The sequence below is a fragment of the Sorex fumeus genome, unplaced genomic scaffold (assembly GCF_029834395.1).
Source record: "Sorex fumeus unplaced genomic scaffold, SorFum_2.1 ptg000002l, whole genome shotgun sequence".
NCBI lineage: Eukaryota > Metazoa > Chordata > Mammalia > Eulipotyphla > Soricidae > Sorex > Sorex fumeus.
This window is the reverse complement of record NW_026606059.1, coordinates 18090568-18114767: the sequence shown is the minus strand read 5'-3', so window position 1 is coordinate 18114767 and position 24200 is coordinate 18090568.

Below are 24200 nucleotides of genomic sequence, written 5' to 3'. Positions count from 1 at the left end.
TCCTAGAACCCTCTGACCCTAACAGATGTTTGTCCGGTGACCATGAACAGGCAGGCAGATACTTGCGTAAATCTGGACTTATCTATAGATATCCCCAGGTTGCAGCTGCTGCCATGAGACCCTTTGATGTACAGATGTTTTACCTTGAATGCTATGTAAAGTTCTTGTTGCTGACCTTACACCATGTGACTGGGTCACCCCGGACCCTATATAACAGCCTGTAGCCCTCAATAAAGTCTGTTCCTTTTTCTCTCTGTTTCTAAGCTGCATTCTGTCTCTTATGTCTTGTGTTCATTCATTTGGTCCTTCCCTGCACCTACAGATCCTAGGGCCATCTCCGCGGGCTGGAGAGTGAACTGGTGGGATTCCCCACAAAACGTGATACTCCAAGCATAGCTCTTTCAATTCCTCTTTTTGGAAGACCCGAATAGTGTTCTCATCCTGTTTTCGTAGGGCCCAGGTCTCTGCAGCATATGCTAAGGCAGGAAGAATAGTGGAGTAGAAGAGTTGTGCCCGGAGCCAGAGGTTTTTTCATCCTCTTAGCTATTTCTTCGATGCTCTTGAAGGCATTCCAACTGCTCTCTTCCTCCTGTGCAACTCAGGTGCCAGGTCATTCGTCGTGTTGAGTTCTCGATCTAGGTACACATAACTGTTGCATTCGGAGATGGTTGTTCCATTGAGAGTGAATGGAGTGTCAGGAACGAGGCTGTTTCTCATAAACATTGTCTTTGTAAGATTCAGCTGTAGTTCGACCTTTTCACACTCACGGTCGATGTCGGCCAGCATTTGTGCCGCTTGGCTAATGTTTGGTGTTATTAGAACACTGTCATCAGCAAAGCCGAGGTGGTGTAGTTGCCGACCACCTATCTTCACTCTCATTCCTTCCCATTCCAGTCCTCGCATGATGCTCTCGAGGATGGCACTGAAGAGTTTCAGTGAAATGGTATCACCCTGCCAAACCCCTCTGTTGACATGGATGGTTACTTCTTTGTAGAATGGTGACATACTGGTAGTGAATCCGTAATACAGCTTATGGAGGATCCTGATGTATTGAGTTTGAATGCCCTCCACTACCTCCACTACCCAGCCGCCGCCACACTCTAGGATGCTTTCTGGATACATTATAAGACACTTAACATCCATCATCCAGAATTGCCGTTCCTTATTTGATAGGGTTCAAATATGGCTTGAACCATGGTAACACCTACAAGGGCGATTAGAGGCTGCCCCCAAAGCCTCTATCCCTCTCGGAGAACCTGGCAAGCTACCGAGAGTATTCGGCCCGCATGGCAGAGCCTCGCAAGTTATCCATTGTGTATTCGATATGCCAAAGCCAGTAATTACAAAGGGTCTCATTCCCCTGATCCTGAAGGCGTCACCAACATGGCAGCGTTGAGAAGAATGAGAAAGGAGAGGCTGATAAAATCTATGAACCCACATTGCTACATTTATAATAATAAATATTAAATATATATATATCAATATGAAATATCAGAGACTGTATTATTTTTCTTTTTAACTAAGGAAAATACTTCAAATTAGTCTTTTTTGCTAAATGATCTTTTTTTTTTTTACAACATAGAGACATTTGTAAATTTCTTCTTTTAAGATACTCTGTAAAGGTGCCTGAAAATAAAGGAAGTAAAGAAAGCTATTTCTGTAAATTTATACCATGTTTCAAGAGTTAGGTCCAAATCAAATATATCTGATAATATAGTGAGCCTGACAAATAAGTCACTCTCTTGGAGGAAAAAAATTCCCATTGTGGAAACATTAAATTTTATAGAGAAGCATGAACTATTTAGTAAAATTTTCTTTTTCTCTAATATGCCTTTTATGTTTTGAAAGGGTTTGACTCATTTCACCCATGGAATCAGTGCACTACAGATTTAATATAAATCAGAATTATGCTATTTACAATGACACACTTCAAGATTTCTGAAATTCTTTATACTTTGTAATTTTCTTCTTTATAAAGACTGAAAACATGTTTCTAATAGAAATTTAATTACAACCAAAATATACATGTAGATATTAATATATTTGTATATGTCACCTATTATAGACTTCTAAATTCAGTTTCCTGAGTATCTTTGCCTTTGACATTTATGACATGCTACTAAATTATATTATTTGACATTTTCCTCACCGAATGTCAACTACGTATCATCCTCTGTGCTGAGATTTTATTTACAGACTGAATCATATGACATTTACTTTTTAAAATAGTAAAACTCCTGGGCTTGACATAGTACAGTGGGTAGTGCCCTACTTTACATGTAGCTGATCCAGGTTTGATCCTCAGCACCCTGATTCTTCCCCCAGACTTGAGCTCTGAACCTGAGTACAAACTTCTGAGTAAAATCTGAGCACAAGAGGATGTCGCTCAAAAAAAAAAAAAAACAAAGTAAGTAAAATAAAATAATGAAGCTTATAAAGTAATGGAAATGAAAGCACTACTTTTATAGAATGGTTGAAATAAGGATTCCACTTAGATATGTCAATAGAGCCTAGCAAGCAACCGAGAGTGTCCCGCTCACACAGCAAAGCCTGGTGAGCTTCCTGTAGCGTGTTCGATATGCCAAAAACAGTAACAACAAGTCTCACAATGGAGACATTACTGGTGCCCCCGCGAGCAAATCGAGCAAAGGGAGGACAGTGCTATAGAATAGTGCTACAGTGCTACCTTTTTTATCCTGGGCAGAAATTAGCAGGAATTTAGCAAATATGTTTTATCTCAATGGAGATTTATAAAAAAAAAGAGTTTTTATTTTGAGAATATGTATTCGTTGATATCTTAATCCTGGAAAATTAGAGTCTGTGGCGTAATAAAAAATGTAATTACTCTAAGGCGTTAGAAGAAACACCATTGATGTATAAAGTGTTAGATATATTGAGAAACGAATTTTCAATAAGAAATATAAATTAGAAACGTTTAGTTAGTCTCAGGCTATTACCTAGGACTTTCATTGTAGTTAGGGGATTAAGGACAGATGAGTCAATAAATCAAAATTTGAATCCTAACTCCATCCAAAATAACTTTATTTATAATTTATTTACTTTTAAATTTGACAAGACATTTAAAATCTCTTGGTTTCAGCTCCTTTTATTCCAGTGATAATAACAGTGGCTTTCTGTCAGTGCCTCTAGTCATAATTATTCATGACGAAGAAGATATGTGAGATTTCATTTTAAACTATGAGGTATATAAAAGTAGCAAAAAGACACCGGTTTATAATTATTTAAATAATATCAAACAAAAAAAATGTAAATGGCCACTCAGGGCAAACTCTTACCTCTCAAAAACAACAACGCTTAGCTGCTTTTAAGACATTTGCATGGGAGACAGGATTTTGTGTAAGATCAATATTCTAAAGGACGTATGCACGGCAAGACTTGCAGATTTGAGGATGCACAGAACAATAAAGTGAGGGATAAAGTAAGTGGTAAACAATATGGACAGATGGCATGTAATCAAGAGCCTTATCAACATACCGTTTCCATCTCGCTCTAACAAAAGAAGATTCTGTGAAAAGCATTGTGCTAAACTTTCCTGTTTGTCCTGTTTAAGTTTTTTTTTTTCATACAATACTATAACAGAAACTTTTAATATACATTCTTGATTGCTGCTTGGTTGTTTAAATGATAACACATTCTTAGACAAAGTAATCAGATTACATTGTTAGCAGTTTGCAAGACGGGGAGGCAGGACTGCCTTCATAAGGGCTAGCTCTTTGTAAACGGTCAATCTGTTTCCATGGTTACAGACTGGCTGAGTAAACTATAAATTTATTTGGTGTTGTAGGTATTGGTTTGTAGCCTCTTATCTTCAAGAATCTGAAGAAGATTGTTTCTATAAATATGGTTTCCCTCGCTGGGCTAAGTAGGGGTTCTGAGAGAAAAATGAGGAAAGAGCCAATTTAAAGTTACATGTATTATATACACATATATTAATAAAGATACCTATCCCTACATCTTGCTCGCATTTTCAATATTAAACATGATTATATTGCATTTTTCACTATTCAATTCTAAAAGAACACTTTATAAAATCTGTTCTGAAGGCATCCGTTTTTTGATTTTCTTGACTACAGGTGCTGATGTAGTTCTGAGTAATACAGAAGGTTGCCTTTTTTTTTATGCAATCTATTATTTTCTTTTCACGACAATTACTGCAACCTAGTTTAGCAGACACAGAAAGAGAATTTTTAAATACAACACGGAAACCATGTTTATAAAATAAAAATAAGGTTTAAGGACTTGCAAGTATTATAAATATACATATTTGGTTTGTATTGAGAAAAATAGCTTCTCTCTCTTGTCCAAATAAAAGTACGTGGAATTTTTTAAATTTATCTTTTACCCTTGTTTTACTCCCCTGAATACTATTATGATTTTTATTTATTTTCATTAAAAATAACAACCTTGCTTCTTCTTTCTTAACTTTGAAACCACTCTCTTTCTATTTGCTTTGATTTTATTCAGTGTATGTTGCAAAAAAAGAGTGAAATAAAAGTTTTCACTTTTTCCCATCCCCCAGTTCCCTGCTGAGCGGAAATGATTGCAGAGCTTTCATTGATTTCAGAAAGACCTCTATATCCCGCCAAAACTCCCTAGCTGTGTATGTGCACACAGAGTTTAGTGATAAAGTGGCTGAGAATTACTTACAGCATATGAAAGATGAAGATTAGAATAATAATCTCATCATTATCATGTTTATTTTTCTTTAATATTTATGCATTATCTTACACAGAGAAACTCAAGAAACTTTATGAATTATAAATTATCCAGTGGGTTCTAATCTGAGTTATACCTCTATGGATTGCACAAGGTTCAGAATTAATAAAATATTTGAGTCATATAGATTGCTAAGAAAATTTAATTCCTTTGTTGTTTGGCTCTCTGATGTTGTTGGATATTGCCATTATGTATTTGCCTAGCAAGTCAGACTGTTGTTGCATTATTTTACTACTGGAGGTCCGTCCTGGGGGTCCAATTGCTATTTATTTTAGAAGAACTCTAGGTTGCAGAGTATTCAAAAGTAAAGAAGTTATACCATGCCATGAATGGGTATCATTTTGATGGAAATATTAATGATTAATATCCCAAATATTTGATGAAAGAAAAATTATTGAGTTTTTTCTTATAGAGGCCATAACTAAGTTTATTGTCAGTGTATATATAAGGATATCTGAATAATTTTTCTTCAGCCTTTTAGGTAAATAAAACTAGGATCAGTATTCCATCTCTGGGCATATTTTATGTATAGATACAAATTCTAAATTATTACAGTGAATTATTTCAAATTCTAAATTATTACAGTGGATTATTAGTTCTGATCTAAAGTTAGACTGCAAACATGACACATTTTGTGAAGCTAATGTAATCGTTAAAATATTCCTGCTCTTTAACTCTTAGGTTATGAGAACAAAATGACAGTCACCAGAAGGGAAAGGTTATAGTGGGTAGGAAAATCAGGTAGAAAAGTGGGTGGTGGATGGAAACTAGATTTTTTTTTTTGACTTTACTCTACCATACTCAGGGGTCACCCCAGTGGTGGGCCCAGGGATTAAGATTTTGCCATTTGGAAGGCCTCCGGCACTTCCAACTATCTCCCTAGCCTGAAAAGTAGACTTTTAGTGTGATACGATATAGAAAATCCACGTGTAAGATTTTAGTACTATATATGTGAAGCTAATATTATATTATAGAAATGTTAATTCACTGCTCACATTTAAATAATAAAAGATACATCTAGGAAAACTGTTGATGGCCCCAATACCAAAAGGTCCTTATTTCTGATTTTCAAATATAATTTCAGTTATACCAGATTTAGATGTGTTGTTTTTAAAATGATGTGTTTGTTTTAACTTGTTTATTTTATTTTGAGGCCACACCCCATGGTGCACAGGGCTGGAACAATAGCACAGCGGGTAGGGCGTTCGCCTTACAAGCGGCCAACATGGCCGACCCGAGTTCGATTCCTCCGCCCCTCTCGGAGAGCCCGGCAAGCTACCGAGAGTATTCGATATGCCAGATACAGTAACAACAAAGTCTCCAATGGAGACGTTACTGGGCCCGCTCGAGCAAATCGACGATCAACGGGAGGGCCTTTACCTTTTTACCTTACCCCATGGTGCACAAGGTTTACCTCCAGCTGTGCTCTTAGAGATAACTGCTGGCGGTGCTTAAGGGAACATATGTGATGTCAGGAGATGATACAGGGTTGTAGCAAACAAAATGAGTTTCTTAAGCCCGGTACTCTCTTTCTGGACCCTTGCTTTTTCTTATTACATAAGATACTACTGTTTTTCCATCAGATCACTATCTTTCTGCTGTTCTTCTCCCCATTATGTTGTAATAATATGAGTTTGAAATTGACTAATATCTCAAATTGACTAATTTATATCTAGAAATCCACTGAAATGGCATACACACAAAAAAATCAGACTAAGCTTTCATATAGCCCTAGACACATTTTTCAAGTTTTGTTAGATGAAATCACCTTCTAGTTATAGAATACACTAAAAAATAATTTAGGGACAGGACGGATATGGTCTATGTAAGGGTTATTAGAGTAATAATATCTATGTTATTAATTATATAATTCTAAAAATCTGCTTTTAATAATTTCAAAAGTAGTGGAGCTGAAATTGAAGAAAATTTCCCAATTTGAACAGTCATCATCTGGTGAGTGGTCAAAGAAATTGAATTCTCAAGAACACAAACGTTTTTTTCCTTGTCAAGTAGGTAAGTAATGGATAGATTTTTGACATGTAGGACGGTATCTCAAGGGATTTTCATTAACTTTAATGTGTGATTATAATCTTACATTTTATGCAAACAAATTTTCTAAGATTTTCTGCATAGATAAGTAGCTTTAAATACCGCAAGGGCTGGAGCAATAGCACAGCGGGTAGGGAGTTTGCCTTGCATGCAGCTGATCTGGGTTTGATTCCTTCATCCCTCTCAGAAACTCCAGCAAGCTACAGAGAGGATCTCGCCCACACGGCAGAGCTTGGCAAGCTCCCTGTGGCATATTTGATATGCCAAAAACAATAGCAGCAAGTCTCACAATGGAGACGTTACTGGTGCCCGCTTGAGGAAATCAGTGAACAACGCGAGGACAGTGCTGCAGGGCTACAAAGACTACCACTGTGAATGTAATCTCATTGGTGGTAGGCTTGACAATCAATTTTGTTTTCCTGCATATCATATGTGTTTGTTTTAAAATCATGTGAATAACAAAATTGAAAATAACTGCATGCCACGGACATTCAAAGTCACTGTCAACCATAAAATTTGGATCTATTTCTGTCTGTATCAGAGTTAGTCGCATTGTATTTTTGTTTATTTGCCTATGTTTGTATAGATTATTAGGAGGATCACTCTAGACTGAATATGATTCATTTCGACATGATGCAGAATCTTTCTAAAGGTAGAATTTTAAACTAGTTGCACAGCAGAATCAGAAGCATGCTGCCCCAAATTGGTAGATCTAAATCTTGCATTTGTTTCTGGTTAGGCTGAGGGGTGTCGCTTAGGAGCTTGTCTTCTTCTAATTTTCAAGCCTGTTTTATCCACTCTCTTATTTGTCCTGACATCTACTAATGCAATGGATCCCAACCTCTATTTCAGCATTTGCTTCAGAAAAACAGAAATGGTGCATCAACCCTGATGTAATCTTCCTGTCAGTGAACAGAGTAATGGGCAGTCAATGTTATAGAGATTAAAAATGCATTATTTACATTCTACCTGGGTCTTTCTCTCCCTTTGAGCCACCAGTTCCCTCTAACAAAGAAAATAAAGTGAAAATCTAAAACCTTTCCCTTCAATTACTCAGATCAGCGATTTTCTTGTTGTTATTTGACTTGGGGGCCGCAGGCGGCAGTCTAAGGGCTTACTCTCCTGGCTGTGTGCTCAGAGATCTCTCCTACAGATGGTCAGGGGACCACTTGGGGTGCTGGAGAATCAAACCTGGGTCAGTCACGTATAGACAAATGCTTTGCTTGCTATACTATTTCTCCAGCAGAACACCTTCCCTCCCTTCACTGGGATTTTGTTTAGGGGAAGTTAACAGTCTGCAGTAGTTCGATCTTGTCAAGAAAGTATTAGTGGGATATTAAAAATGATGGTGCTTCATATCCTTAAAAAATAGGGAGCTTTATATCTTTCATAGGTAAAACATTAGGAACTGATACATTTTGTAGTTTAATCATATATATATAATATATACACTAATGATGTATAGGGCTGGAGCGATAGCACAAATGATGTATAAGGCAAACATATAGAAGAAATTTTCGTCACAGTACTAAATTTTTTTAAAAAAATGTTAGCTTGTAAAATTTGAATAGAGTGAAATTTTAATATCATCCATCCCAACTACAATGGCATCCTTAATGGTTATTTATGTAAAAGCAGGTTTAGTAAAGAATCTGTTTTCTAGCAGTTAAAATTTAATTGGATAATTTGAACTTGACTCATTTGAGGTTAGCATTTGTGTTTCCTTTTCATTCTTATCAATGAAATTTTGCTGTAATAGCTGAACGTGACATCAAATGTATAATTGTAAGACTGAAAATAGGTACTTTGTGAAATTGGAGGTACTCTCCTTAAGAACGTACATCTTAGTAAAATGCTAAGTGTGTCATTAACCTCAGTCTACCACTCTGTATTTTCCGTGTCAATGTGCAATTTCTTAGTCAAGCTATGAAGGAAATAAAACCATGGTGAAATTTTGTGCAATCTTCATGGTTTTACAATGAGAAATAAAGAGTCTGACTCTGTAGATATTTATTTGACTATTGCAGAACCAACTCCTGGGAATAAAGCTTAAAGATAACATCAGGTATTACATTTTAAATGAGATAGATATGCTAGTTAGCTATTATTAGGTGTCATTCTAATGCACTGAACTAAGCCTTGCTGATAATTCCAATTAAGCAGGCATACAATTTAACAGGGTATTGAATAGATGGAACTTTCTTAATTGGGGCACTCAATTTCTTTTTTTTTTTTCTTTTTTTTTTTATTAGTGAAGCACCATGAGGTACAGTTGTAGATTTACAAATCCTTGTGCCTGAGTTTCGGTCATACAATGATCAAATACACATCCCTCCACCAGTGCCCATTTCCCCCCACCCCCCTCTCACCCTGCCTCTGTGGCAGGGCATTCCCCTTTGTTCTCTCACTCCTTTTGGGTGTTGTGGTCTGCAAAAGAGGCATTGAGTGGCAATCATGTTCAGTCCATAGTCTACTTTCAACATGCATTTCCCCTCCTGGGAGGATTCTCCAAACACCTTTCATTTGGTGTTCCCTTCTCTATCTGAACTGCCCTTTCCCCTAGAATATCCGGCTGGCCTCTAAGTTATGGAGTAATCCTCCTGGTGTTGATCTCAGCTATTCTTAGGTATTGATCTCATATTTTGTTGCTTTATATCCCCCAGATGAATGCAATTTTTCTATGTCTATCCCTCTCTTTCTGACTCATTTCGCTTAGCATGATACTTTCCATATTGTACCACTTGTATGTAAATTTCATGACTTCATCTTTTCTAAGAGCTACATAGTACTCCATTGTGTAGATGTACCAGAGTTTCTTTAACCAGTCATCTGTTCTTGGGCACTCAGGTTTCTTCCAGTTTCTGGCTATTGTAAAGAGTGCTGCAATGAACAAACAAGTGCAGATGTCACTTCGAATACACATTTTTGCCTCTCTGGGTATATTCCCAGGAGTGGTATCGCTGGGTCAAATGGGAGCTCAATTTCTAATTTTTTGAGAATCGTCCAGACTGTTTTCCAGAAGGGCTGAACCAGTGGACATTCCCACCAACAGTGAAGGAGTGTCCCTTTCTCGCCACATCCACGCCAGCATCGGTTGCTTTTGTTCTTTTGAATGTGGGCCAGTCTCTGAGGTGTGAGATGGTATCTCATTGTGGTTTTGATCTGCATCTCCCTGATGATTAATGATGTAGAGCATTTTCTCGTGCTTTTTTGCCATTCGGATTTCTTCTTTGAGAAAGTTTCTGTTCATTTCATTGCCCCATTTTTTGATGGGGTTGGATGTTTTCTTCTTGTGGGCACTCAATTTCTTAACTCTCTGTCTAGTAAAACAATAGCACAAAGTTTGTTTTCCCTCACTATACCAGTTTCTACAGAATGATTCCCGAACCTGGATAATTACTTTTTCGGAAGTGATTTCTTTATTCTCATGGTGCCAATTCCAATTTAACAGCTGAGAATCAGTAGTCAAACAGTTCTAAACTGGAATCCATTCCCAAGGCCCTTCGGTACCACTCAGTTTCAGTAAACGGAAGCTTATTTGAAGTTTCACACTCATACTCAGTTGTAGAAAATGTTTACTGGGGTTATGCCTTGGTGAGAGTCTTACTCTAACTTTTTTTCTCCCATGAGACTTTGTATTTATAACAATGAACAAACACCAGTTCTAATAAGAAAAATAATATATTTTTACGAAAAGTACTGTCACACTTAGATGAGAATGGTGAAAATGAAGCATTTATAAGCTGAGACTGATAGGATAATTACTCAAAGGAAATATAGGATGAAGAGCAGCAAATGTAACTTTATTACTTAAAATGCCTAACTGTCATTAGCACTGGCTTTTGGGTTTTTTTTTTTTTTTGGTTGTTGGTTTGACATTTCCCTTAGCAGAAGTCCCTGCTATCCAGCCATTTCTCTTACAATAAACAGAAATAATGGACAGAAAGCCTGACATTCAAAAGAAAACATCATTTTCAAAAATTCTCACAGCTTAGTTTTACAGAAATGGTACTTGAGCTCTCAGAGTTTTTATTGTGTCAGCCTTGTCTCTCGACTGGTGCACTGATCAGCTGACTACAGCCAGCTTCATTGATTAATTTTTGGAAATGAATAGCTCTCTATAGGGCAACACTATTTTTTATAATATGATATTGACACTTTGTCAGTGAGCTCTTACTTTATTTCTTGGTCATGAAGTTTGCTTGTGCTACTGCCCTTTCCAGAGGTCATCTATTGACCCAGGGAAGATACCTGAAATACTTTTTTAATCAGGTGTTAAAATCAGATTAATTTTCTCTTTCATTTATATATATGACAAAAAAATCTCTCCACTTTATCATCCTTAGTAAAATGATTTCTTTTTTTTCCTCTGGCAACTCAATAAGAAAAATAATATGACATTGAAGTATGAAATATGAGACTGAAGATTTAGAAGTAATAGAGGAATGAGAAAGAAGAATTGCTTGTCATTTATCCCGGGTTCTATGCAGCTGCAAAGACCCACTCCAACAGATGCAGCTGTTTAGGCCTGTTATTTTTCCAACAGCACTTTCCTTAAAAAATGTCATTGACTGTTATGATCATTTGTCTTATGTAAAAATAGAGTATGATTTAATTTGAACAAAGTTACTTTTCATAACTGTCTTCTTGCAAGAGCAAAATGAAGGGGAAGTTTGTGTTGATCTAACTTTAATCTTGGCGGAGACCTTAACTGATGGCACTGCATTCTTTTATTTAGTTTGATGGACCCACCTGTATTGAGATCCATTGTATCAACTTTTTTTTGTATTGATCTGTATTCATTAATTTGTATGTGAATTATTAGAATTCACATACAGTTCAAAAAGCAGGATCATCCTACTTTTTTGGTCATTTTTATTGCCAAACACAGTAACAAGTCTCACAATGGAGACGTTACTGGGCCTGCTCGAGCAAATCGATGAACAACAGGACAGTGACAGTGATTGTTATAGGGTTGGAGATTCCAAGTATATGACTGAGAACCCTCCCAAGTGATTCTGTAGTTCAATGCTGGGACCCAAAAACGCCCCGAGATACTCTTCAGGGCTTGCAGTGCATTTTTTCCCATTTAATTTTTTTTTAATTCAGGTACTATGATTTACAGTAATGTATATCATATTTTTCATGGATCCAATGGTGTAAATCATACACTTCATAGATAATTACAACATTGCAATAATTTTAATTAATTAACATTGCATTAATGTCCCAAGGAACGACCTGTCCCATTCCATTCATAAGTAAGCTAAGTTTCATAGCCAAAATCTTCTGCTATGGTAGATTTGATCATTTTTTTTTCATTACTATGTTTCTTTCTTTAATCATAAAGTTTTTAATTGGATAACTGTGAGACCATTACAAAGCTGTTCATGATTGGATTTCAGTCATACTGTGTTCCAACACCCATCCCTCCACCAGTATAGACTTCTCAGTGCTGGGGATTTTCTGGGTTACCTCAGCAGTGTCCCTGTGTTCCAGGCCTATTCCCTCTGATGTTTAAAGGACCAGCTGGAGCCAAAAATAGAACTGGGATTGGCCATGAACAAGGTAAATTCCTTAAATGCTGTACTATCTCTCTGGTTCCTGTTTTCAGTTTTTTTCCCCCCTCAAGTTTAACAAATTCATCCAATAGAATTGAGAAAGGAAGCAAGTAACTACTCCACATGTCCATGCCAATGATTACCTTTTTTTTTCTTTTTTTAATACAAGGCATACTGTGTTATATATTCCAATGTGGTGTCTAATCACTGCTTTAATTTTCAGCAGTTTTCCATAACAGAGAATACAAAATATATTATTTTGGTTGTGCTTTGGGACAGGGATTGGGGTTTGGAATGGAAACATCCCAAATATGGTGGTGGGAAGGTGTAAAGGTGGTGAGATTGGTGTTTCAATTTTAAATGTGATCAAATATTGTGAACTACCTTATAAAATAAAAAAATAACTGAATTCCAAGCCTGTAGAGGTATGTTGATAACACTTAAAAACCGATTTATATATACACGCGTTATTATTTTCAGAGATGTTATGCTGAACATCAGCAGCACTTGAAAGTCCTTAATGATCATCTCTCTCTTGTGATCTTGAACCAATGGTAGGATAAAAAAAAAAGGTTAGCACTTGAAGGTCAAATTGCCACCTTAATTCTTTTAAAAAATTTTGCATTATTGGGAGAAGAAGCAGCCTTCACTAAACAAAAGCCTGGCTGGCAGGCTACACTGGCTATTCTGAGAGGCTCCTTTGAAACTGGTGACAAGGAAGGCTTGGGGCAAGTTTTTTATGAAGGTTGCTTACTCTTAGGGTGGTCAAAATTAAGCTGTTCTACTCATGTGCAATTCTCTTTTCAGATTCATAATCAGGTGACAAATGAGAGAGGAAGTTGAGAATGGCCAGTTTAGTTGTAAACACTGAATTTCAGTCAGAGGGACTGGGGAGAGGGGAAATATTTAAAATGGAGTGTTTCTCATGTCAGTACACCTGTAAAAACGATCCACAAATTGGATTTAATATTTTCCTTGTTTTGTTTTGGACCCATAGCATAAGGCACACTGTGTTTGCACATAAAAGACCACAAGGTACAAAACCAAAAGACCAAAAGAGTAAACGCAGGCTGCCTGCACAAAGAAAGTGCTTAGTTAGCCCTTAGCCCATTGAGCTATTTCTCTAGTTCCAAGGATTGTCTATTTTAAAATGTTCACTAACTGTTTTCATGAGTGATAATTATGTGGTATTCTTTAATGCGTTTTTTTTCCTTTTTTGCTCACATCCTGAGGTGCACAGGCTCTGCACTCAGGAATTACCCCTGGCGGTGCTCAGGGGACCAATATGGGATGCTGGAAATCGAACCCGGGTTGGTTGTGTGCAAGGCAAATGCCCTACATGCTATGCTATTGCTCCAGCCCCCTTTAATGCATAATTAATACTTATTTTTAAATTTTTTTCTTTTTTTTCTTTTTTTTAAATTTCTTTTCATTTTTGAGAAAATACAAATGCACTTCAAGGTTTTTAGGAAAAATAATAATATTAAAAAAAGAACTCCCCACCCCCAAACCCATGTTCTTCCCCTTGACTGACTGCCAAGTACAACAGTTTGTGCCGGCTGGCAATAATAACATGTATCATTGTTCCATATGATAAAGAATTAGGGGATATTCTGATCAGACCCAGAATTGTGGCAGACATCTGATCTGATTTATTTATCTCCTTGTGAACTGCAGATGGTCAAGTCTCCTTTTCATTGCCTATGGGATCAATCCATTTCTAAGCTGATGGAACTAACTAGCCTGTTCTTCTTGTTACACCTGTCTTGGATGACTGAAAAGACTGCAGATTTGCCATCAAGATTCTTTTTAGGGTGTGTGGCAGATGTTTATTTATAATACTTGTCAAGGTTAAATTCTTGGGAAAAATAAAAGGCTCATACAGTATCTTCTTCATATTAAGAAGATCTATTCCCATTTACAAGGATAAAACTCTTCTAATTAACTTTTCTTCATCTAAGTTTTTATATTTCTGCTGAATTACAAGAATTGCTTTTTAAAATTTTTAGTTTGTATGTTCAGCAGTCCACCAATATAGCAATTTTGTGTGGTTCAACCAATTCACTCAAAATTTCCAATATGTAATCTACATACTCTAAGGAACCTTAAATCTGTGTGTATTTTTACATAAGCACATATCACTATTATGTCTATAATGTGTGTGTCTATGTAACATTGAAAATATTAATCATATAAAACATATCCTGAAAAAAGTTTATAAAAAGCTGGTGACTTCAAGGTAACTTATAATATGGAATCTTAAACAATATTAATGAACTTTCATATTTTGTTTATTCCTGACACAGTGGGAATTTAATGGCAGGTAATGTCTTAGTGCTATGAAAATAATTTTGAAATTCAATCTTCCTGAGAAACTCAGTAGTCTTTTGGCTATACTTCTGAATCCTAAGTTAATAAGATATGCTGAGAGGTTATTACATAGCAGGGGTATGTGTTGCAAAGGTAGTATTCAGTACTGGATTTTAATGGAAAGGATAAGATCACATGGTTATCTAGAGAAAAATACTCCACAAAAGAAGCAGCCGGTGAAGTTTCTCTTATCAGAGAGGATTATTGGATTATTCAGATAATTTAATAATATCTTTATAGAAAGACCCAGACATACATTTCAATTGCTCTGAATAATTTCAGTTTTGATAGAACCAGGAATGTGACTTTTTAGAAAGATTAATTTATTTCTTTCCTCTACCATTTTACTGCTAGCCATACTGTTACTTTTTGTGGAATCTAAAGGAAAGATCATTTTTCCCCCCACTAAGTTTGATGATTCAAATTGCAGGGTATATTTCATAACCATTTTTCCAAGTCGATGAAATAAAATAGTTAATACTAATATGCAGTAATTAAGCAACTAAAATACATGCTATTTTAGGCTTGTTGCTAAGGAAAAGCATAATTTGTTAGAATTAATTATATGTGAAAGATTTAAATGTCTATTTAAATAAGCCTTTCATACAATTATGGGTAGTTACTTTGCTTTAGAAGTTCTCAAGAAGAAATTACATTTATCATTCAAATAAATAGTAGCTGAAAAGAAGAGATGTGTCCTTTAAATATAATTTTATAAAGCAAAATTTTAAAATATTCCCCTTTCCTTATAAAATATGCCTCATAAAGTATTTCTGAAAGCACAATATGTTTTTTGTTCATTATCAATTTATCTTTTTTTATGTAGGAGTACTGCTATACCACCTTACTATTTTTTATAATATTATTTATTGAATCACCATGAGAGCAGTTACAAAGCTTTCAGGTTTAAGTCTCGGTCATACAGTGAAACACCCATACCTTCACCAGTGCCCATTCTCCACAACCCAAAACCTCAGTATACCCCAATTTCACACCCTTCCCCTCCCTGTGGGGCAGATTATTTCCACATTACTATCTCTCTACTTTGATCACATTCAATATTTTGACACCAGACCCACCATTATTATTTGGGGTTTAACCCCAACACTCAGATCTGACAAAAAGGCAACAGTACACAATTTGTTTTCTATTGCTGGTTATGAATAACATATGATGTTGCACAGCTACAGTAGTGGCTGCGTGATTTTGAAATTCCGAGAATCTAACAATTGAATCTGGAGAAATTTCTGCCAAAACCTGCTGGGTTCCGAGATTTGTTCCTGAGTCTCTGGGATCATGGCTGTTAAGCAGCTTGATCAAGAGCTAGAGAGGCCGTTCAGGGTGGTGACTCAGGGTCTTGTTGGGACAGGGAGGAAAAGGCCTGCTCCACACCCATCCTGTGAGGCTCCACGTGTCTTTCACTGAGGGCCCAAACCTGACTGACCAATGACCTCTGGAGGATGGCAGCCACCGAGTCACCAAGGGGGAGCAGGTGGAGGGACAGCACCCCTTCCTCCCTGGAGTGGCCTGGCAACAGTAAACTTCTGTGGCATCCAGACGCATTTCTGCCAAAAGCCTCTGGGTTTCGAGATTTGTTTCTGAGTTCCTTGGATCATGGCCGTTAAGCAGCTTGATCAGGAGCCAGAGAGGCCATTCAGGGTCTTGTTTGGATGGGGAGGAAAGGGCCGGCTTCACCTCCATCCCATGAGGCTCCACGTGTCTCCTCACTGCAGGCCCAAACCTGACTGTCCAGTGACCTCTGGAGGATGACAGCCATTGGGCTGCCAGGGGAAACAGGCCAAGGCACAAAACCTATTCCCACCTGGGGTTGCCCAGTACTGGTAACCTACTGCAGGGACCAGACACGTTTCTGCCAAACCCGGCTGGGTTCCAAGATTTGTTTCTGAGTCTCTGGGATCATGGTCATTAAGTGGCTTGATCAGGAGCCAGAGAGGCCGTTCGTGGGCGGCGATTCAAGGTCTTGTTGGGTTGAGGAGGAAAGGCCTGCACCACCCCCATCCGTGAGGCCCCACGTGTCTTGTCACTGCAGGCAGAAAACCTGACTGTTCAATGGCCTCTGGCGCGTGGCGTCCACTGAGCCACCAAGGGGGAGCAGGTGGAAGGACAGCACCCTTTCCCCCTTTGGGTGGCCCGGCAACAATAACCTACTGTGGGGTCCGGATGCATTTCTGCCAAAACCTGTTGGGTTTCGAGATTTGCTTATGAGTCTCTAGGATCATGGCCATTAAGCAGCTTGATCAGGAGCCAGAAAGGCCATTCGTGGGCAGCGACTCAGGGTCTCGTTGGGACGGGGAGGAAAGGGCCAGCTCCACCCACATCCTGTGAGGCCCCACGTGTCTCGTCACGCAGGCCCAAACCTGACTGTCCAGTGGCCTCTGGAGAATGACGGCCACTGGACTGCCAGGGGGAACAGGCCAAGGCACGAAACCTATTCCCACATGGAGTGGCCCAGCACCAGTAACCTAGTGCAGGACACATTTCTGCCAAAAGCCATTGGGTTTCAAGATTTGTTTGAGTCTCTGGGATCATGGCTGTTAGGCAGTCTGATCAGGAACCAGAGAGGCCATACCTCCAATTATATAGCTAAGCCGGAGGTGGTTTGTGGGTGTGTCTCCCATATACCTAAGTTTTGGCCGTTTACTTTCTTGGTAAACTTTGCCCCACGTTTTTGGAGTCTGATCAAAGGCACAGCAGCAATTTGGGGGTATCTGGAAATCTGAAGTCGCCATCTGACTGCTGATGCACTCGCTTCACAGGTACAGATTGACCTGCTGGCAGCACCATACCCCCTTCAATTTATCTTTATTTAGATTCTCTCCTTAGCACCTTTTTCTAGAAGTGATATTGCAAGCCCCATTTTAAAACCTGACATAAAGGCGTATATTTAGATGTACTAGTAATATCAGAATTTTTCAAAATTTACTTCAAAATCAATAAAGTTATTTCTCTACTTCTCTTTCAATCTTCCAGACTCTTTGGCTATTTATTTGTTTAAGATGGGTCCTAAGCCACTGTGCACCTAAACATTTTCATTCATTGCTTTCGTCTCAGATACACAAAGCATTCACAAATATAAAGGAGAGACAGTTCGGACGGTCACCCTTTATCTATGCAAGGAAACTTCTCAGGAACTTGTTATGTCTTCTGCTGTATGAATTTACTTAAAAGCCTTCCCTGAAAAGTCACCATGGTTACCTTCTTGCCAAGTCACCTGTGACAGTTGAATATGTTGTATAAAAAAATTGAGCAGGATGTGTGAACCCTATCAAAGTGTAAGAATGGCAGCCTTAATTTTTGTTGTTGTTGTTGCTGTTCCTAATATAATTCTTTATAGCTTTACTCTACACAACTCATCTCTAAGTGTTTCCTGAATCAATCCAAAATGCTGCTATCTGAGGGCCAATGCAAATCCCACATCTCCTGGGAAGGGTTCCTGAATCTTTTTTATTCTACTCTAGCATTGTTTTTAACAACTAGCTAAAATTCTTCTGAAAGATACTTCTTTCGTAGAGCTGCCATAAAACCCTTTTATTTGCTTTTATCCTCACACCAGTCACACTGTGCTTTATGTTCGAGTTATTTGTGGATTTTAAGATGCTGAGCTACAGTGATGGGAAAGTGGAAAATGTACATGTGTTGGGTTTAGACTCCAGGTTAGCATCAAGTTTATTGTTAGGATTCTTCTCTAATTTCTTTGAACTTTCATTTCCTTAACTCTAAAATAGAGTGAATGTATATTTCATGGCTTAGAGTTATTTTTTATTTTGTCCATGAAATGTTTAGAGCACATCGAATGTGATAAGGATTTAGTCCATGCACCATTTTCTTTTTTCCATCCCTGGGAGTCAGGATTGTGTCTGGCACTTGTGCCTTAAATCTTCCAAAGTACCATGTCTACTCTATTTGGGGGAGTTCCTAAAAGAAATGCTGCATATTTTTAATCCTTAGAAATTTGGTTTTAATTATTATAAGTGCTCTAATCTGAGAAATACTTGGCTTAAAATAATATAGATAAAGTTATCTATAAAAAGAAAGAGGTGAGAGAAAGAGAGGAAGTCTGTAATGTTATTTCTCTAGTTCTCAAGGAAGAAATATTTTGTCACATTGTGAAAGTCAGGTAACTTCAGAATATTAGAGTATGTAGTTGAATCACCAGGATATACACAGCTACAACAATGCTTATGATTGAGTTTGAGTCATACATTGGAGAGCCTTCACCAGTGTACAATTCTGGCCACCAATGAACCCCATTACAAGTTTCCTTCCTACCATCCCCACAGCCCCACACTTGCCTCTATGGCTGACACTTCTCTCTGTCTCTGTCTCTGTGTCTCTTTCCTTTTGAGCATTATGATTTACAATGCACGTTCTGAAAGATTATCATGTGTATCACTTTACTTACTTTCAGCACCCTGTTCTTGTCCAGTGATGTTTTCCAACTATTATTGTCATAATGGTCTCTTTTCTATCCTAAATACTCTTAGTCTCCCTCATACTTGTGACAAGCTTCCAACCATGCACCATTCTTCCTGGCCTATTTTTTTTTCTATACTTGGAAATTAGTCTCATACTATATTTTTTATATCCCACAAATGAGTGAAGTCATTCTATTTGTCCTTCTCCTTCTGACTCATTTTAATCAACATAATGATCTTTGTATCCATCTATTTATAAGAAAATTTAATAATTTCATTTTTCTTCTGGCTGTGTAGTATTCCATTATGCAGATGTACCATAATTTCTTTATCCAGTCATCTGTTGTTAGGCACTGGGGCTCTTGATTCTGGCTGCTGTGAATAGAGCTGCAATAAACATAGAAGTGCAGATGGTGTTTCTGCTCTGTGGCATTTCTGGGTCAAATGGAGCTCAATTTCACTTTTGTTGACGAATGTCCATATTGTAAGACCATATGACATTGATTTTTATTTAACAGGAGAATTGAAATAACTGACACAAAGATCTTGCTCGTGGGAAAGATAAGATGGTTCTTAGAAGATATGCTCATAAGTTATTTGAGTGCTTAAGAGAGTTTATCTGTTGTACAAATAAAAACGTTTGATCTCCATTCAGCCCAAAGCAAAATCAAAAAGTAATGCTCATTCCATCTGCTTAAAGCATTAGAGATTGTAGATTCGATATGAGAAACAGACCATTTTTCCCCAGAATTCATATTCACGTAGTTTTATTTCTATTTTTGAATTCTATAATGATATAGAGTACAATAGTTAGGAGGAGGCAACAGGCCAGGGGACTGACACTTTGGTGGGGTAGAGGTGAGGTAGATGAATTTATCAGGAGCACAGAGCCAACATCTTATTATCTCATTCTTGCTTTGGACAACCTGGCAGGCTACAAATGTAACCTGCCCACATGTCAGAGTCTGGCAAACTCCCCTTGGAGTACCCAATATGCCAAATACCAGTAACAATGATGGGTCTCATTCTCCTAACCCTGAAAGAGCCTTGAATATGGCACTTTTTAAAAAATCTCAGGGCTAGGACGAAGGAGATGTTACTGGGGCCTGCTTGAGGCAATCGATGAACAACAGGTTGATCGTGATCGTGATCGTGACAGAGCCAACAGCACTGTCAAACACGAGACTCAAACTACACTAACCAAACTGAAAAATGGGTCTGTCAAGAAGGCAGGCTTGGGGGTCGTGGGAACCTGGGACATTACTGGAGGCAGGATGTCACTGATGGTGGAATTGGTGTTGGAACACCGAGTGCTTGAAGCTCTATTTTGAACAATTTTGTAAAATTACGCTGTACTAATAAACAGAATAAATCACTGTATCACTGTCGTCCTGTTGTTCATCGATTTCCTCAATCAGGCACCAGTAACGTCTCCTTCGTCCTAGCACTGAGATTTTAGAAAGTGCCACATTTGAGGCTCTTTTAGAGTCAGGAGAATAAGACCCGTCATTGTTAAAACAGAATAAATTAAAAATCTAAAATGGTATTTTTATTATCATGAAAATATATTGCAACTGTTTGATTAATGAGAAGTGAAACATCCTTGTTTGATATTTACTGATTCCACAAAACCTTTCCTATTCTCATGTTTGTTTTTATTTATCCATTAATTTTCATACAGAATAAATAATTTGGTACTTAAAATTGCCACATACCTTCCTTTTATATTTTTCAAACATACAGCCTTAGTGGCATCCAGGATCTGAAAATGCTAAATAGTAAGCAAAATAGATCGGTCTCCAGAACGGGTGCTTTAGATGGTTGGTGCCAGAGGGGTTAATGGAAAACATTGTGTCATATTTGCCATTTCCCCTATATTATCTTGCCCAGAACACCTGCTTAATGAACTAGACATAAATTATCAGACTATAAGCACATTCTTTAATAACAAAAGCCTTGTGGAAGTCTTCCTTCTTGTAGAAATAATAAACTCAAAATAATGACTTTGATGAAGTTTCCTCAAATGTTGCATGCATACATGTAAAAATGGATTGATTACTACTGAGTTTTTCCCTTTCTTTTGGAGTAATAAAATAATTTTGCAACTTTAAGAGGTTTATTTCAACTGAATTTAGAGTACTTCTTTGTCAGTTCATGAATAATTTTGATTTGTTAAATTCTTAAGCCTATAAACAGTCCTTTAAATATATATCTTTTCTCTTCATATTTCCTTCACTTGTAATAATTCCAATTTGTTTCTAAATTAACCTCATTAATATATAGATTCAAATTGAAACGAGGTTGTGTTGGGGAAAGATATTACTTTAATTTTTTATATTTAAAAGGGGAATATTTCAATAAATATTTAATTAATAATGCTCACAATTCATTAAATTTAATAATGCTCATATATAATTACCTAAATAAGTTTGTTAATTAGGAATACACTGTTTAGAAATATTTGTGATAAATCCATGTATAATGCTAATGTGACTTTTTCTTTTAATTGTTTAGATAATTTACTGGTTTTGGCATATCGAAAATACCACGAATAGCTTGCCAGGCTCTGCTGTGTGGGCGGGATATTCTCGGTGGCTTGCCAGGCTCTCCATAGGATGGATATGTCATTCCCAACGTTCTCCCTTCTGAAATCTGACACAATATTTCGTAGGTAAAGAAGCCAACAGCACCGGGCCCAGACAAGGTCAGACCTGAACACCCGAAGAACCTGCCATCAGTACTCATCGATACACTGGCTTGGTTCTTCACATGCTACCCGTCTGAATCCAAGGTTTTGTCCCAATGGAAAACCAGCAGGACTGCAACTATCACTCGATCTGCCTATTGTCTTTTATCTACAAGTTGTTCACTCGAGTCATCCTGAATAGGATTGGCAGAACACTAAATGAAGGACAACCATGTGAGCAAGCTGGGTTCTGAAAAGGATTCAGCATGATTGACCATATCCACATAATAACCAAACTCATTGAGGTTTCTCGGGAGTTCAAGATGCCACTCTGTCTAACGTTCATTGATTTAAAGAAGGCCTTTGATTCTCTTGAGACTGAAGCAGTCATCAAAGCCCTAGTCAAACAGCGTTCAAACTCAATACATCAGGATCCTCTGTGAGCTGTATTATGGATTCACTACTAGGATCTCACCAGGATCTACATGGTGATGTAGATCCTGGTCAAGAGAGGGGTTCGGCAGGGTGATATCATTTCACTGAAACTGTTCAGTGTCACCCTCAAGAATGTTATGTGATGACTAGAATGGAAAGAAGTGGGAGTGAAGATAGACAGTCGGCAACTATACCACCTCTGCTTCACTGATGACATCGTTCTAATAACACCAAACATTAGTCAAGCAGCACAAATTCTGGCTGACTTTGACCAGGAGTGTGGAAAGGTCGAACTGCAGCTGAATCTCATGAAGACAATGTTTATGAGAAATGGTCTTGTTCCTGACATTCCATTTGTTCTCCATGGAATGAACATCTCAGAATGCAACTGTTATATGTACCTAGGTTGAGCAGTCAACATGAAGAATGACCTGGCACTTGAGATGCGAAGGAGGAAGAGAGTGGCTTGGAATGCCTTCAAGAGCAACAAACAAATAGCTAAGAGGATGAAGAACCTCCGGCTCTGGGCACATCTTTTCAATTCCACTGTTCTTCCTGCATTAACATACTCCGCAGAGACCTGGGCCCTACGAAAACAGGATGAGAACGCTATTTGGTCTCCCAAAGAGGAATTGAAAGAGCTATGCTTGGAGTATCACGATTCCTTCCAATGAGAGAAAGATTCCGGAGCTCCAACCTCTGTTGACTGTCATGAATCGGGGGACGCTGTCTCACTTGCCAAGGTGTCAAAAATCATATGGGCTGGACACGGTAATGAGATTTGGAGACAACTGCTGGACTAGAACCATTACCGACTGGATTTCACGGGACATCAAAAGATTGCATGGCTGCCCATCTACGAGATGGACAACTTCTTTGTCAAGACTCTGAATGATTGATCTGAGACTCTTTGTGTTCCTAGAACAGGCAGACACCATTGGGCTACACTAGCATGCGACAGGGACGAATGGAGACGTTATTGGCGTTTGCTCGAACAAATCGATGAGTAACGGGATGTCAAGTGATCAAGTGATCACTGTCTGTCTGTCACTGTCCTCTCAGTGTACATCAATTTGCTCGAGTGGGCTCAGTAACATCTCCATTGTGAGACTTCTTGTTACTGTGGTAGGCATATTGAATACTCTCAGTAGCTTGCCAGGCTCTCTGAGAGGGGCAGAGGAATCAATCCTGGCTCGGCCAGGCTGGCTGTGCACAAGGTAAATGCCCTACCGCTGTGCTATCACTCCAGCGGTGTTTCCATAGTGTAGTGGTTATCACATTTGCCTAACACGTTAAAGGTCCCTGGTTGGAAACAGTGTGATCACATGATCAAGTTTAGATAATTTGTTGGCATTTTGGAAAAATAAGTAAACCATATAAAATTGTCAAATATTTTCTTTAAAATCGTTTTTACTGAAAATTGATTGAAACCCACGACATCAGTATTTAACTTTCTCAAAACAAAATATTTCTTCAAAGCAGTGTGCATGCTTTTAAACCATTCATATTACTCTACCTTTCCTGGTCTCTGCTTTTTTTTTTTATTTTTGCTTCCCTGGTAAAGGTCTTTTCATGCTAAAATTCAATTTTATAGGGCATCAAAATCAAGAAGGAAGTGTTTCCCAAATAATTTGTTAAAATGTTCTAATTATATTTTGCAATTCATAATCTCTCCATGAAATATTAAAAAAATAAAAATAGGTTTTTTAAAAATTAGAAAGCAATGAAAAGTAATGATGATTTTCGATTTTGTATTATATTAACATGTTTCTGGTACTTTATATACTTCAGAATAAATATGACCTTACGTGCTTCCTAGATCTCTTGGTATCTAGTATTCACAGGTTGGTGGTAAAAATTCCACCTTCCTTTACCATGAGTTATACCATCCAACATACATCTTTAATACATGGAATTATAATTTCA